We start from the raw sequence: 12675 nt of genomic DNA, 5'->3' as shown, positions 1-12675 counted from the left end.
TTTAGAAATGTGCCTAAAGTCACATAGCTACAAGTGGCAGTCAGGATTTGAACCCACCAGGCACTCAGAACAATGCCTGGCTTACATTAGGCACTCGAGAAGGTTTAGAAATTATTCTGTTTACTGGAAAGCCCCTGCCTGGCTTATTTGGTGGTTCAGGAGCCAGGCATCTATGCTTTCATAATCTGATTTTGGGTAAGAAGAAGTGTGGGGTGGAGGGGGACAGGGAAGAAACTCTCAGTGCTTGGTGAGTTCAGCTTCCTGGCCTGTTTTGCTGATTTGTGAGAGGGTTCTGGGATAGCTGGGCTCAAGCAGCACCATTCCAGCGCCTATTTTGTGGACAGCCCAGGGAACTAGGGCTTCTCTTCACTCCTGGTCAAACCTGGTGTGGCTCCTCCACCCCCGTGAGGCCTGAGAGGATCAGGGTGCGGTTTGGGCAACCAGCCCCTCAGCTCACAACCTGGGGAAGATGGACCTTCTGCCTCCGACCCACACCTTTGATGCTGCTGAGGATCCTGGAGGCAACAAGGGTGGGAGAAGCTTCTAGAAGAGTAGGATTTCCATGCGTGGGTTGGAGGACAGGAAAAAAAACTCTTATGAGGGTATGTTACATGCGTGTAGATCTCTAGAAATAACTGAGGGAGAATTTAGGGGAGGGAAATCAGAATACCTCTAACATGCAGGTGAGGTCAGCGGGTATCCAAGAGCGAATACTCCCGAAGGGAACGTACTCAAACTCAGTCTGTTAGGTTTGGGGCCATGGAAGGAATAGGGATCGATTTCCTTCTAACTAAACCATTCTCTTTATATTATAGGAAGCTTATTGTATAGTATTTATTCCCTGGGACACCTACTCCATGTCCCTCAGAAATCTGCATTTTTGTACCGTGGTTGGATTGACGTTAGAAGAAGAAACATAGGCACCAAGTTATAACTGATGTGCAATCGATGGCTTTATCTGGAAGAAAAATGGTGGTCAACACAGGTTTTGAAAACATACCCTTTCATGAAAGCACTCAGTGCCTTTCTACGGGATTCAATACATAAACAGAGACCACAGGAATAAGTGCTGTTAAAACCTGATGTTTTTATGTTAAGTGAGTGATGTGTCCACCACATAGAAGCAGAAGTGTATGGGGATCTCTTTGAGCTCCTGGAGGGCAGGGCCACATCTGTGCATTGGTTTTATATGATGCCCAGGTTTCTGCTGGGTGGAGACAACACCCCATTGATGTTCTCTGAAGATGCTGATGCTGGTGATTTCTTTCTGTTCACTCACTAGAAAGCACAATCAGAAAATATGTCTAACTCACCTAAAGCAAAAGACTCCATGAGATGGGGAAGCGTTAGACTCCCCTGCCAGAGCTATGGGTCAGAAGGACTGGTAACCAGCCTTAGTCTGCTCCAGGTTAATACATTTGTTGTTCATTTTTCACTGGCATGCTAAAGATGTGGAACAATAAACAATCATTTCTGCCCCTTTCTTTAGGAGATATAATGAGGAGGATGGATTCTGGAATGTGACATGCAGTGGAGGGGTGGGGGAGATGATATGAACCGTAGTGAGAGTAAACCTCCACCAAGAAGAGTTTGTCTGTATTCTCGCAAATGGAGAAGAGTTGACTTTTGGAGGCATTTATGAATAATTACCCGCCCCTGGTGCTGCACAACGACTCACAGTTATCGAGGGCAGGCAAACAGGAAGCGGTGCTCCGAAATGTGAACAACTTTCTTAGAGGTTATGGAGAAATGATAGTCAGGGTGGATCAGAAAAACCTAAAGGGTGTCATTCAGTTTTGCCTGCTTTCCCCGAGTGTTTTTAAAATGGTGAAGTTCCGGTCCTCAAGCAGGACATTAGTGGCTGACATGTCCTAAGGGCTCAGATCTGTGGAAGGAGATGGTGCAACTGAGAGGTCGGCCGATCAGCGTCGTATCTTTGTTTTGATTTGTGCACTGTGCAAGCTGGATGGGAACTGAGCCTCAGTCTCACTGAATGTTGAAGGGTCAATCTTAGGGTATAAAGCAAGTTACTTTCTTCTGCACTAGAGTTTTTTTGTTTGTTTGGTTTTTAATCTAGCAAAGATTTTTTTAAAAAATTATTCAGAATACCACAGTGCAGGCAAGAGGTATTTAAACAAACACAGCCAAACGCTGTTAATAGACATGAAAGTGGTACCGTGTTTTTGGAATGCACTGAGGTTTTTAGCCAAGAAAGGTTACCTATGGGAACCTGGGTACAGTTTAAAAATAGGTTAAAAAATATAGGTAAACAATTAAAAAATTAATGGGATTCAGCTACAGATTTTTTAAAATCCTCACCAGAGTATATGCTTATTGATTTTTAGAGAGAGGTGAAGGGAGAGAGAGAAATATCGATGTGAGAGAGGGCATTGATCAGTTGCCTCCTGCACACACCCTGAGCCCGAAACCTAGGCATGTGCCCTGACCAGGAATCAAACCCGTGACCTTTTGGTGTACAAGACAATGCTCCAAACACCCGAGCCACACTGGCCAAGGCCGCCGCAAGCATTTTTAATATTGCTTTGCCTTCCCCAAATTTTATTTTCTCAAATAAAACTTTGTATACTTAACAGTATAGTTTTAGCTATTTAGTAAAGGTGAAAAAGCTTGGCTCATAGTCTAGAATAGGACAAAGAGCACTGGATTGTGTCTAGGCCTTAATGGCTAACCAGCGGTGTGAAAATCAACATCAGGTCAAAGTTGCTCTGGAATAAAATTTCCTCTTCTAAAAAAAAATAGAACTAAACTAGGTTATGCCCAAAATGACATTTAGAACTGAATTCTATGACTTATAATGCAGCATCATGTACATTCTTGTTGGTTTGGCATCTCACGGCCACGGGTGGTGACTCTGTCTCACCAAGACACCTGGCAGTCCTTACCTGCCACTGTGAAGAGGCCCCCGTGCAGGCCCTGTCCCACTGGTTAATGTATTAGAGGAGCAGTGACTGGAAGGGAAACACGCTGGACCTTAATCCGCGTTAGAAAGTTCAAATGACATCACAGGCAGAGACCGTTTTGGTGGAGATGCTTTAAAAAAGTGGAAAAACCACAGTTCTTCAGCTCACTGAACTAGACGGTGCTGGAAGAAGAAACTGTATTTGCATGTGGAAGTTGGCTTCTGGAAGGTGGTCAGAGGGAAGAGAGACTAAAAGAAAAAGACACATAAAAGAAGCAAGAAGAGGCGGGAAGAGGGGAGGAGGGGGGATGGAAAGGAAGGAGGAGGGACACGTGGAGCAGGGGAGGGGAGGCGGTGCAGGCGGGCTCACCTCGTGGGATTAAGGCGACGGCTTCGGAGCCCCTGGGCTTGACTCTCAGCTGTGTCCTTCACCAGCTGGGTGACGTTGGGAGGTTACTTAGCCTCTCTGAGCCTCAGTTTCCACAGCCGTACAATGTGGCCAATGAGCTTGGCGTCCGGCTCCCAGCTCCCTCCCGAGTGCGTGCTTCCTCAGGGCCTTGCCAGGGGGCACAGATGAGGCTGGCACTGCTCAGCCTCTGGGAGCCCTAGTTCTTACTGGGGGTGCTGGTGGGGGTGCTGAGGATTACATGCTAAAACGTATCTGAAAGCTTTCAAAGCAGTCCCTGGCTCCCGGTAAGCAGCAAGGGGAAGAAAGGAAAGGGACATAATTAAGACTCGTTGAGCACGCATGACTGACGGTCTCTACTTGCTGAGCCCTGTGCTGTCACCACTGTGACCTGGCGAGGCTGGATCCTGACTTTCACTCTCTGGGTGAAAAAATCGAGGCCTGGGGGTCACCTGCCCACGGCCGTGCTGCTGGGAAGGGGAGGTACTCAGGGATGTCCTGTCGGATGGCGCCATGCTCCACCTCCTGCAGCCCCGCCAGGCACCCCCTTGGCCCTTCCTTGGTTTATTCAGCTGTTGCAATAACTGAGTGGTTAGTATTCTGCTTTTCATTTATAAAAAATCGCAGAACAAGAATATATGCTGTAATTCTCAGATTCCAAAGCCCACTTTCTTTCCACACTGAGAACATATAAATGGATATTTTGTAAACTATTAATGTAGAGCTCTCTGCAGGCCAGGCCAGCACTGTCCAACGAAAATATAACACGAGCCAAAAATACAACACACGTGTGTGAGTTAAAATTTTCTAATAGTAATTAAAGTACAAAGAAACTGCATACATTAACTTTAATAATGTAGTCAACCTTATATCTAAAACATTTTTACTTAAATGTGTAACCAATACAAAAGTACCATTAAAGTGGGTTCCATTTCTCTCTTTTTGCTCAGTCTTTGAGATCTAGTATATATCTAACATGCATTAGGGGGACTGGCCACGTTTCAAGTGTGGAAATCCGCAAGTGGCCAGTGGCAACCACGTCAGATAGTGTAGCTTTAGACACTTCCTCTGTCAGCATGGATGGATCTCGAAGCTATAGAAGGCATTGAAGTTGGCAGCCACAGCAAGTATAACAGAACAAGGAAAAATATGATCCAAGACTTTATGAAACAATCCTCTGAATGAAATGTTGGACTACACTTGCTGAATCTACAAAGAAAAGAAGAGTCTAACTTATTTTGCCCTTAAAAAATGATTTGTTCACTCAAAACAGGAACTCGGCTGCTTTTACCATTTTTATAGAAATTTTTTAGAAAGGTAGTCAGTATTCTATGTGGGTCAGAAGGAAGTTTTTAGACTGTACTTACCAGATATTTAGGGAATACAAAATGGGGAGATGGGGAAGGAGAACTGTGAGGATGCCGTCAAAGGCTGTATCAGCAACAGGATCGCTTTATAGAGACCTAACCTGGCAGGCTCAAGGCTGAGTTGGCTTTGCTTGAGAGCTCTCACTTGGAAGGCGAGTTCATGAACTTCACTCAGAAATTCATGGGAAAAGGCAGGAGACAATAACACATGCTTCTGCTTCTTTGATTTATTTATGTCACATGAACCAGATGTCAGAACTCTGAAATTTGGAGATTTTAAGTTTCCCAGTGAACTAGGTAATAGTTAAAGTTGACAGCTAGGGCCAGGGAGTTTTTAGAAAACGCTAAACCTCTGACACTCGGAAGCCACAGTTATAAAATACTTCACTGGAGTGTTTAATAGTTCCAGAGAGTCGCAGGGTGTTCTAAGAGCATCCTCCCCGATCCTGGTCCATAGTCAACTCCATTTTTATGTTTTTGTTCAATGAACCAAAATACCTGTGTGTGCCTGGGTTTTATGTGCTAAATTTAGGTGTATTCACATCCAAATGTTGTTTCCTCATTTTTATATTTCTTGCTTAACTTTTTCCATCTACACCATTGCTTTATCAAGTTCTTCTTAATATTATTATAATTCTAGAACAATTAGAAATACTAGGAATTAAATTACTGAAGTCTGCCTGTGTAGAGTAAGAGCATTTCAATTCTATCAGTATGGGTGTTAATTATTTTAGGCAAGCTGTCATTTAGGCTTCCTAAAGTGGATTTTGTTCTTGCAGTCAAGAACATTGCTTAGTGCAGAATTAATTAATCATTATAAATATAAAACCTGCAGTATCAGCGCCTGTGTTCAGATAGGTTTCAAGAGGCAAGGTTGAAAGAGTCAATAGGCTGCTGAAGGGAATCTTATCATGCACCCCACCCCCAATCTGATAAAGGGACAATTACACTGCGTACTTCATTTTTATACAGGCCCTTCAAGGATCAGTTCAAAAATTGGAAATGTCTACTTTTTCAACAGTTTTTTTAAAATCTTCTTTTAATGAAATTTTAGAAAGCAAGATTGATGAGAAAAGGGCTGAAAACTGGAATGTATTTTAGTTGAAGGAAGATTCCCCTCACCCCACCCAGACCTCTCAATTTCATTCTTCAGCACTATATGGAATAGAACGTATATCTTCTGTGGGCTCATAATTTCCTGATACCTAGTGGCTACTTAAGAAATGTTCTACAAGGTGATCATAATAATTGTATTTCTCACATGAAGACTCATCTTCTGCAGAAGAAAATGTTCATGTTTTCCATTGCGTTTCCTACTTTTTTTTAAATAATTGCTCTACAAGATTGTGTCATTTCCCTGCTCTCCAAAGGAAGGAAAATTCAACCAAGTTACACTGGAATACACTGACCAACACCCTGAGATCACGCCTGCATTGTGAAAGAAACCAATCGGCATAACAATCTAGATAATGACGGTATTAACTAACATTTAATAAGCCAACTATGTAAGAGCCCCTCTAAGTGCTTTAAATGTAATGGCCATGGATAAGTGCGTGTTGTGTAATTGTCTCATTTAATTCTTACCGCTCAGAAGCAAAGGGTGTTCCCCAATATAGAAAAAATTGCTCATTTTTAATGTGATTTTACTAACACCTCAAAATTAAAAGAAGCATTTATTTGTGTAAAAATATATATATTGAGGTAGGTCCTTTCCAAGGCATTTCCTAAGAATATGACAAAGTGCACAGCTTCTCAAATGTCAGTGTCTGGACAGACCACGGAGCATCTTGTCACACTGCAGGTCTGGGTGGGGTCTGAGGTCCTGCATTTTGAACAAGCACCCAGGTGATGTTGATGCTGCTGGTTGAGAGCAAGGACAGAGTCTCTATTTAAAGCAATTTTGATGCTATAATGGCCAAAGGATTGTGTCGTAATTGTTCTGAGGAGCCAGTGAGTAATTGCAGCTGAGGGAACCAGCTTAGCTTTGTCAAAATAATAACATTTGAGTTGGGTCATGAATAATAGGCAACAGCGAGTGGAGGGGAAAGTTGCTTAGTATGTTCTTATTGGTTAAGTAGTTGATAGAAAAGATGTAGGCTATGTTCTCAACCATGTTGGAATATCTACAGGGCTTTTGGCTCTCTCACCAGAGAACCAGTAGGGATCTATTCGATCGGCTGGTGTCCACACCTGCAGTGGACAGTTGTCCCTTCTTCAGTAATTACAGCATCCACCTGCATCGGGGCAGGTGGTGACTGAAAATGACGATGCAGCCTCTGAGACACAGAGCATTAATTGTGCGAGCACTCCCATTTTTTAGTTTATTTTAAGAGATACCATTTTATGATTTGTATCACTACAGTTATGTTTCAAATGGAATTTAACTGATTTTGAATCCAATTAAAGAAAACCTATTTTTAAAGAACATCTCGGCTGCTGGGACTCGGAAGGCATGCCAGCTGGCACAGTACAAGTCGTCAGAGCAGAATCTGAATGCGTTGGGGACGAGCGGTTAGGGGGATTGATGAGTGACGTATATGTAATATTTTTTTAAAAAACATATTGTTCTGTGTTTTGTACTTCTCAAGTCTATGTCCACGCCCTAATGATAGAAATAACCATTTTTACTAGAGAAAGTTCTATGGTCTTCTGGGTGAAAGTTATCAGTGCTGGTTTTGAGAAAGGGACTTTTTTTCTCGGATGCAGTGCCTCTTTGTCCATATATTGTGTCTGTAAATTATGATTTTTTTTTCCTCCAAAGTCACACCTATCTGAGCTCCTACAGAGGACTGTTTCAGATCATTAAGTTTTCTTCCTAGACTTGATTCAGTTACATTACACACAAGCCTAAATGTTCTAATGGCTTTTCCTTGTCTATTGAATAAACTCTGCGATCCTGGCTCTTCACGGTATGGTCGAAACCTACACTCAGGTCAGACTGTACGGCCTGCTGCCCTCCCCCACCGCTACTCTAGCCCCCTGCTACAGCTCGTGCTCTCTCTGCCTAGAATACACCCTTTGATGGTGTGACTTGAAGACATTTTGAAAGAACCGCCCAGGCCAACTGGAAACCATGTGGTCACAGGCACCAAGGAAGATAATGGATTGGTGGCGGAGAGAGCAGCTAGCCCCCCGCAGTCCCCTCGCTGAGCCTGTACACAGGTAGTTCAGAAGAGATGGGAAGTCCCCGAATTCTGGGCAGCCGGTCTAGCACCTCTCCTTTATTCCTAAAACTAACAGTTAAAGGCTCATGGAAACTTTCACCCTTTGCATTAAAGTGCTGGACTCAAGTAATGTTTAAGCAGCATAATAAATGTTGCAGTTTTTCCCCCCAGAGTACAGTGTTCAAAAAGTCAACATGCGTGCCGCTCTGCCCATTTCAAGGTGAGCCTTAACTGAATGAAAGAATCTCTCCTAGCAAATCCCTCTCCCAGCTGAGCCTGTTAGCCAGTCATCTGCAGAAGTCCACACAATTCCAAGGTTCCTAACCCCTGCTCAGCCCTCAGAAAACACATACTATAAACATGGCTTTATTTTTAACCCTGGGCTTTCCTGCCACCAGTGTCAATGTTTCTAGGAGCTTGTCTCTACTGAGAGAGGGCATTATTTTTCCCCCATTTGATGTCAAAAGATGAATTTTATATATGAAGAGCCACGCCTGCCTGTCAGAGGCCAGCAAAGCTGTGGTTTGTTGAGAAGGTATATTATCATATCAAGGCTAAGGAGAGTTTTTGTCTCCCAGAAGGAAAACAAAGACCTCTGGACTCTAGAGGTGTTTGAACCAGAGAGAAAAGAGAGAGAGGGAAAAAAGGCCAGCGAGGAGAGGGAGCAAGAGAGGGAAACGGGAGGAGGGAGAGGAGGAGAGAGGAGAGAGAGAGGACTACAGGGGAGTCCAGGGTGTGTTTGTTGGCTTTCCTCTTGGGGGCAGCACCATAGTGGTGTCTGGTGAAAATGTTTAAGGGGTAGGAGTTAAGACAGCCTCGCAGAGTGCCCCAAACTTTGGAGAGGGCTGGAGACAGCCGTTCAGAATTCCCAGGCCCCATCCGTTTGCAGGGAAATGCTGAGAAAACTGGCTGAGCCGGAGGCGGAGGGGCCTGGGTGGGTGGGGTGAGATGGGCAGTGTGTGAGTGTAGGCCACAGAAGGCACCGAGGGGTTCAGGTGACTCGGCCACACCTCAGTGGATTCCAGTGCAGGACGTCCTGGTGACTTGGTGGAACAGTTAGACCACAGTGAAGGCCAATGAGACCCGAGGGGCAAAATGGATGGGAAAATTGCTCCTTCTGGTAAGGCTGTGAGATGAGCCATATCAGATAATTTACTGGTTAAAATTTTAGGTGGTAAGTAGACCAGAAAATGAATTTGTAATCAGGGGTATACCTTGGCCTTGAACTAATCTATCGTTTTGATAATTTCAGAGGCTTTTTAAGGAAAAGCTCTCCTACTCTTTCAAAGAGGCTGTGATATGGGGGAACCACCTCATGACAGTGGGAGTCAGATTGTCCCAAATAAAATGCTAGTCTCCACTCCTTCCCTAGCTCTATCCAGAGAGGTAGCCATGTCCTGACTGACATAGTTGAAAAATATTAGCAAGGGCCTGGATTCTCACTCCTTAAATTTCTGTGACCTGTGACCAGCTGGGTGCAGAGCGCTGGTGGAGGCAGATTCCACCCCACTTTCCGGAGGGAAGATTTTAGAAGGTGTGCTTCTGGTCTTCCTCTACCACACACTCACTCTTTACCTTGGAGAAGTGCGACTTTTCTGACAGGTGAGATTGTGAAGTAGGGGCAGAATGTGCGTAGCTGAACCCATTTCTCGTTTCTCCCTTTGGATCTGCCTGTCCACAGCACGGGTGTTTTCTGCTTCCATCTTCCACATGGTTAGCATGTGAGGATGTAGGTCTCAGCCTATTTCTAAAAGATGGGCTGGGCTCCAACTTTCCCCACCAATAAGGACAAGGCCATGTGGTTTACTATGTTCTGAATAACTGTGTGATCAGCATCGTGTCTACATTCTTCCTCAGGGGGTTCTTCCCAAGGTCTAGATTTGGGGAGTGTTATTGGGAAGGCCTAGTGTGGCTGCACACTGAAGCTGGCTTCTCCCTTCCACTTTTACCTACAATAAAGGGGATACTTCTCCCCCATCTATCTAACTTTACTACCCCTTCCTAAAGAGTTATCCAGTATAAAGTGTGATAAAAATGCAAAGATTTTTATTTATTCAGTGAAAAACACCACCAGCCTTGGCTTCAGCCCTGCATTCAAATCCTGCCTCTTTGACTAGTTATCGATCCAGTTGCTCAACCTTCTAAGCCTCCTCTGTAAAATATTTATAACAAAACCTATCTCCCAGGATTGTAAAGATTAAATGATGTAAGATGTATAACTTACTTCATTATCTCTCTATATCACCGAGGCTGGCATGTAGTAGAACTCTACTGTGAATTATTTTCCTCATTTCTCTTCTCTTGAACACGTAACATTTATTTATCTTCCCCCTTCTCCACCCCCACACATACACATCCTGTGTACATCCATAACCCTATTTCACTTCATCATAATCACTTGACCTGCTGTTGAGGGAGGAACATATTTGTTGGGAATGCAGACGATCCAGTGTAACATCAATCATATATACACTCAATGAAAATTATACTGTTGTTGTGCTTTTTTTCCCCTTACTAATACAGTCCTATTGAAATTCTGGCTTTTTTCTTATGATATACCTGCATTTTAGAATGCGATTAAAACAGTTTCTAAAAAAATCAGTCTCCTGATTTTCAAAATTATGGGATTTTATCATAAGACTGGCAAAGATCCTTTGTGTTACAAATTCTGTAGTTATATAAAATACCACAGTGTTATTACCCTTGAAACTATTTTGTTTGTTGTGCTGGTTCCATGTAATTTCTCTAATAATTAGCCAAGGCTTGCGTTTATAGTGCTTTTACACTTTCTTTCATTTCATAGAAAGATAGAGAAAAATAGAATTATTTTCCTTTATCAGCAAAACAGCAAAAAAATATGACCTCAGTAGGTTATTATAGAAACCACACAGAAGCACACAAAAATGCCTATTTGAATGTGCCATTGCAATGGGTTTGGCCTGTATTTATTAATTATTTCACTTAGTGCACATTTGCTGAGCTCAGCTCTGCCATGTCCAATAGGTACTGCGCCCACGGAGATGAATAAGACTTGCTCCTTGACCTCATGATGAAAAGAGGGTGGTGGCCTCAGGAAACATCACATTGGTGACAATCGTTGCTTAGTTAGAGAAGGAGAATCAGTAGGAGATACACATTGTGGATGAAAAATGCGCGCTGTAATAAATCTAACCAAAAGTAACCTCACAGGGTGATCTGATCATAAATTCCTAACTGGGCAGGTCATGATGGGTAGTCATGCCTCAGGTCTATAACCTCTTTAGTAAAAGGTTTAAGCCCTGTCCCTTGTTCTTGTGCATCTAGGTTAACACACCTTTGAATTGCCAGAGTAATTCTCTTTTCCAGACCACTCAAATGCATAACCACCCTCAAGGGAGCATTTGGGATCTGGATTCCTGGCAATTGTCCTCAGTTTGGTTTAAATAAACTCCTATAAAAATTCTCTACAGGTTTGGATGCTCCTTATGTTGACAGTATTAAAAGATTTACTGGAATGAAATGGCTTATGCAATTGTGGGGATTGTCTAGGCAAGTCCAAAATCCATAGGGATGGGATGGTCATCAGGAAGGATTCATGGGCTCCCGTGAAGCTGCGTCCATAGGCAGAATTGTTGTTTCATCAGGGAAGCCCCAGCTGCAATTAAGATCTTTTAGGGGGTTGAAATCAGGTCCACCCAGATTATCTAAAACAACTTATTTAAAGTCAACTGGTTACGGACTTTCATTCCAGCTCCCAAATACTCTCAGAGCAACACCTAGATGAGTGTTTGATTCATTGACCTCTGCTAGAACCAGCCAAATTGATACATAAAACTGATCATCACAATTGTCATTTGTAAAATCCTCTTGAGTCTAATGTAGATCTTCCCAAATCACGAACGACGTCTGCTGAGCAAATATTGCAAGAATCTGTTTCCTAAAGTGCTATCAATTTACCTCAAAATTATAATCAGGAGTTTTACTGTGGCTTCTGAGGTTCAGGACTCTTGATGCTATAATGTCTTTAGGGAGGAATTAGGTGGAGATATGCGTTCTGTATTACTCCCTCTAATCCAGTGTGTGTGGTGTGGGAGGAAAAGAAAAGTATAGAGTATTATAAAAGAAATATAAATGGCCACTTCTAATAAAACATACTCCTTTGTTATAAATTCACTGAATGGACCTACTTTCCTAAAGCAGGTTCCACAAAACACTAATTTCTTTAGATGTAAAGCCTGTTTGCAATATTGTTATCTATACATCTATTTGCATTTATATATTCATTTATATGTAAAACATGAATTTTTATAATATATGTAAACAGCCCCTGGCAATGGGCAAGGAGACACCTGATTGATGGTGTTGCTCTTGTATAAGTCAGGGGCAAAGCAGACATACAGTCCTCAGTTCATCCTAGCTTGATGGCTGTGTTGGTTGTCAGAGTTGTTTCATGCCTAGGGCACATAAAAATAAATAATATATGTAAATATATGCATGTGCATTTACATGCAAATAAATATTTTATAAATGTATGTATTCTATATGTGTGCATATATATGTATCTGTAATCAAATACATGGGAGAAATGTTGAAATATTTAGAAGTCTTCTTTGCTGCCACATTTTTTGGAGTCTTAATCTATTGACATCGTTGTCATCTTTAAGAGGGAGATTTAAATTTTAGCTTTAGTCAAATTCATTTGATCATGGGACAACTTTCTTCAAGGGATAACTATATGGATTATGATTCATTGCAATGCACCTTTGAAATCTGTGTAATAAAGTATTGTTTATGGGGTAGGGATGGGATGTGTTAGCAATTAAGCAGCTATTCAAATCC

The 12675-nt window shown here is 42.5% G+C and overlaps 1 pseudogene; it reads left to right on the top strand.

The window, feature by feature from the left end:
- The first annotated feature begins 12158 nt into the window (after positions 1–12158).
- On the top strand, positions 12159–12303 carry LOC148094517 (small nucleolar RNA SNORA48; annotated as a pseudogene).
- Positions 12304–12675: the final 372 nt, after the last annotated feature.

This window comes from Miniopterus natalensis, chromosome 1 (assembly GCF_054644295.1).
Source record: "Miniopterus natalensis isolate mMinNat1 chromosome 1, mMinNat1.hap1, whole genome shotgun sequence".
In the NCBI taxonomy this organism is placed as follows: domain Eukaryota; kingdom Metazoa; phylum Chordata; class Mammalia; order Chiroptera; family Miniopteridae; genus Miniopterus; species Miniopterus natalensis.
This window is presented reverse-complemented; position numbering and strand designations above follow the sequence as displayed.